Source organism: Oncorhynchus mykiss, chromosome 16 (genome assembly GCF_013265735.2).
Source record: "Oncorhynchus mykiss isolate Arlee chromosome 16, USDA_OmykA_1.1, whole genome shotgun sequence".
Lineage (NCBI taxonomy): Eukaryota > Metazoa > Chordata > Actinopteri > Salmoniformes > Salmonidae > Oncorhynchus > Oncorhynchus mykiss.
In genome coordinates, this window is record NC_048580.1 from 43,212,486 (window position 1) to 43,217,802 (window position 5,317).

Sequence of the window (5,317 nt, forward strand, 5' to 3'; positions counted from 1 at the left end):
GGGCGTTCCTTGGCCGCGGCGACTGACGGGTTGAAAAGACTCGCTTTCACTCGGACCAAATCCCATCAAAGGAGAACTCCGCTGTTCCTTTTAACAGTTTCTTAAAGGCGCTAAATAGCCTACGTGATACTTATCTCGAACCAAGCATTTCTATGGTGAGAGACGAATAATTAAACCTAATTTGAAATTCACAATTTTATTCTGATGCGTAGGATATAGAGATCTAGCTAAATATTTCTAATAATTGACTATTTTTTTGTCACAACATGATCGGGAACCTTAATAATGGGACAATTCCAAACTATTAATTTATGGGTCACCTGAAATTAGCCAAAATTCCACCTTTTATTTAACGCCCAACAAATCGTAATCATTTCACCTATACTTACCCCAACATTTAAAAAATCCAACAAAATTAAGTGTTTTACAGGAAAAGAATAAACACATTTTCCAAAAAAGAATGGAACTATTTTAAACTCAAACTCAAGTGTCCCATCAAATTTGATAATAAAATAAATAAATAAAATTACTTGAATAAGATTAACACCAGGCAGACCTATCTTGGCAGACCTGGAAATTGACTTATGAACATATAGCTGTGAATTTAATTAGCCAACTGAATTAGTTAATGATGTTAACAGATTTTCAGGTTTCTTTCCATGACCATTGACTGAAACTGTAATGCCTTTAATATATTGTTATTTGGATTTGTCTGAGGTTTCATCTAATATTTGTAACTTGAATTAAGCTATGGATTTTTGTAGCCTATACTAAATGTCCCTCAACATCTGAAACGAACAAAATGTAGGCTTTATGCAGATATTCCACAAGTCTATCTTAAACTAGTAAATTCATATCAAATCGGAAAACATCTCACATATTTAGTTAGATACCAATTTACTTGATTTACTATTCCTAATTAACAAATGTAGGCTTAATCTTTGGGTGCCAATTGGTCAATGGGTTTACCTGCCTCAGAACTTTTTTTGTTAATTTATTGTGATTGAACCCTAACAGACTTCCCTTTGCATGTCGGAGAGTTTTGTTGTGGCTTCAGCATGTCGTTTCAACGGGCCTAATTAAAAGTGGTTAAGTGAAACAGGTGTTGACTAATGTATATGATAATTATGAGATAACAAATGGCGATGTGGGAAGGTCGAATGGTTGTTAAAGATACGAGAAGCTACGAGAAGATACGAGAAGAAGAAGGGTTCTTATTCCACTCTGCCCTTTCATGTTCTCCAAAAGGACATCAGTTAAAGGATACGTTTTTACAGAATTTGTGCGCACTATAGGTATTTCTGGTTCATTTCTAAAAGGGTGAATTGTTAAATATAAGTATCAACATGTCAGAGAATAATAATATTTAGCCATGTTTGCATAAAGGTGTAAAAAAAGAAGTTATAAATATATATATATATATATATATATATATATATATATATATATATATATATACATATAACAACGCATAGCTTACATATCGTATTATCTATTTATTTGTTTTAAAAAATAATGTTATTGAAGTAAGATACATTTATAACAGAAGACTAGCATCTGTTATTCATCTGTTATTAGCAGAATTCATGAAGTAAATCATCTTGATTTAAATGTTCACATTATGCTGAACATTGAGGTTATTCAAAAGGCCTATTCCACAGATGGTTTGTTTCTGTCTGTGTGTGTGTGTGTGTGTATGTGTGTGTGTGTGTATGTGTGTGTGTGTGGCATTAGGTAGATGGAAAGGGATAAACAATGGGAAGAAATACAGGGGAGAGGGGGTATTTGGGCGAGGTCCCTCAGGCCTAGAGCAAATTTGTTCAACTGGTACAATGAGTTGACTGGAGAGCAATGAGTCAAAGGCTTAAATAATGCCATCAGTATGTCTTAAAACACAAACAGCTCAGGGCAATTGCTTTTGTCTGACTTGTAGACTGTTCTTTCAATTCTTTTCCTCTTTCGCATGTCGGCGACAATGCAGGTGTTGGTCTTGTTCTGACAGGTTGCATAAGTACTGTTTGCTCTCAGGATGTCCCTCGTTTGCCCAGAAGAGTGGCCAAATGGAGGAGGACTGTCCTCAGTTCCCTGTGAGATTCAGTATACAAGATAAAATGAATGATAGTCTCTTGTGAGTGTTATATGGCCAGCACATGCACGACTTGGCTGGTCTTAAGGTGAATGCAAAAGTTTCCTCCGGGAAAACTCCCTTTTAGACAAGACAAGCAGGCCCACTTTAGTCCATCATAGATGGAATCGACTGGGAGCCTCAATGATGCCTTTCATTTCCCACTCTCGTACATACAGAATCCTATATAACTGTGCCAATTAACCGTGGGCCTCTGATTAAGTCCAGGAGAAGAGCCATGCAGGACAACATTTCAAGCCTCCTTTCTCTAGTGGAACTCTCAATTATGCTTTTAATTTCCCATTCTCATACTGTATTCTATATCTGTGCCCCCCCCCCCTATAGTCTAACAGTGGGCCTCTGATTGATGAGAAGATCCAGGGTCATGACAACAGCGTGAGTCCTTAATGAGCTACTAACAACAATGGGCTTAGGTGTGACTTCAATTACTGGTCATCACCTGCCGCTGAGCTGACACAACAAAAGGCCTAAGTACGGCATGTCAATAGAATAGCTCACGAGAAGGTGCGAACAACACAACAAAAGCTTAAAGGGAATCTACAGAGTATTCAACACCTAGCCCTTGTTCGTTTAAAAAAAAAACACAACCAGATACCTGTACTTTTCCTAACAGAGAGGGAAAGTGGTAAGCAGAGAGTAAATCTGGATATTTGGCATAAAGAGGGAATGGAACGCATTTCTAAAATGCTTATTTGAATATAATTCCCCCAAATACAGAACTAATCACTACTAATGTAACATAAACATAGGAGGCAAGATACACTACCTCTTTAAATCTGACTCAGTGAAACAAGTCAATGTATCAACCTGCTCATTCCCTTAACGTTCTGTTCCATTTCCAGGAAATTAAGTGAATGTCAACTCATCATATAACAAATCCCATTCTTCCCAGGTCATATGATTTAGAGGGACACAACCCCAAATGGAGAAATGTAAGAAAAGTGTACATTTTATCAAGCTCTCCCACCCACTCCTCAGCTATCAACCCCTCCCCTCCCCTCCCTTCAGACCCTCATCCCTCCTACCTCTTTGTCCTTTGTCATTACTCTTATCAGCTACACTCTATCATTCTTTTTATAGAGAAGTGGCGCTGAAACCGCTTGCAAATGTAAGTATGTCTTTGTTAGTGTCTCGGGCGGTAGGCTGGTGTCCCGCCCCTCTGCTCCCTCCTGGGTGTGCTCTGATTGACGGCCCTCTGCTGGGTGAGGGACAGGCCGTGTTCGTTAGGCTGTGACGGACAGGCCAACAGCTGGGGGACTGAATGACTGCTGGTGGTGCTGGTTGGGCCCTCTGCTGCTGCGTTGGACGTTGTAGGACACTGGCCCGCTCCACCACCACCACCCCTGCGAGGCCTCACTGGGCCCCTAGGACCCCCAGCCTGCCCAGCAAGTGTAGTTCCCCGGCAGGCTTGCTGTGCCAGAGCAGCTCGTTAGCTGTTAACTGGCAACGCCCTGCCTCTCCTCCCCAGTGACAGGGGGACTCAGCGTGGTATGTTGGTCCAGGTGGCCCCCAACACACATCTGCAAGTCAACATGCCCTGCTGCCCAGGAGAGTACATAATTCATTCATTGAAGTCAGAAATAGCACTGTAGACACTGAATGACATATTATAGAAAAATTGGTTATAGTGAACTCCCACAGACAGACATATAGTATCTACTACTATATTACAGTAGCTACAGCGGAACATGTGACACGGGAGTACTTTTTTTCTACATGCTGCAAGATTTCCAATTATTATTACTGGAAAATAACCATCCACAATAAGAGAGGGATTAAATGTATTGCTAATGTACACTGTGGCAAATAATTCCACTGCTACTCGTGGTGCCATGTACGTATGCTTGTTTTGTTAAAGAGTTATGAATGGGGGTAGGGGAAGAAAGCAACTCCTAAAATGTAACGAACTTAAGTTCACAGCCAGCATCTAATGAGCTTGTGGGGCATCTGTGACGTGACATCTACATTTCGGCCCATTTGTAAAACAAAGGCTACAAGGAAGCCGGGGGCACTGGTTCTCTGTGTTTCAACCCTTATAACAATGAAAAGCAGGCGCTGGTCGGAGGCAGTGCCCTCATGGAAATGAGCAACCAAACCAACAATGTGTCTCCTAATCTCCTCAGAGAGAGGAATCAGTTACACAGCAGTATGCACCCCTCAATGCTTTTCATTAGAACCAGCGTGCTATTGAAACACTACCCCCCCCCCCATCCCAACCCCCCTAATGTGTAGCCACGGGCTCTCCTCACACATGGGCCAGATACAAGGTAGCCCCTCCAGCAGTGAGGGGGGGGGGGGGGGGGGGGGGGATCTAGACAGTGGGACAGGGGGTTAGTATTGGGGAGCTAGGCCTCAAAGCATGGGATTAGAGTTAATGTGCCCTCCCTGGGTTATAATCTCTTCAGAGGGGGACTTTGTTTGAGAGCTTGAGGGCAGTAAAATAAGTATCTATTACAGAAACCCCCCTCTTATCCCACACTCCAATAGCCTCCCCCTCTTCAAAAAATGAAGCACAAAAACACTTGCCTCTGTTCCCCCATGTCTTCTGATATCCAAAAGCAAGTGCTGCTGCCCTTTTCAGCTAATCTGGAGTTAAGGGCTAAAGCCGTATGGAGAGTAACCGCGACACATATTTACTCCATCTGTAGCCTGCAAAGTGAGGAGGTTGATGTAGATCAAAGGAGGCTTAGAAAAGAAGTGAGGATATCACCATGAAAAGAAGAAAAAAGAAAATAGCGTTCTCACAAGTTTCATTTCTTGTTGTTGGGGAGTCATAATGTGAGAGCTGAACTACGGGGTCCAAAGCTGAGGATTTAATGAAATGTAATCTTGTTAGTATACCCGTGTATAAAGAAAAATCTTGATATTATTATCCATCGACTAAATCTTAAGACCATCCCAACCACAGGAGGCTGCTGAGAGGGAGGACAGCTCATATTCATGGCCGTGACAGAGCCAATGGAATGGCATCGAAGCACACATGGAAACCATGTGTTTGATACCATTGCACTGATTCCGCTTCAGCCATTACCACGAGTCCGTCCTCCCCAATTAAGGCACCACCAACCTCCTGTGATCCAACAGCTGATATGAAGTGCCCATTTAACCAAGTTAACTTGGTAGAACTCCACCTACTGTGACTCTCATAAAGGTTAAAAAGTGAACACAAAA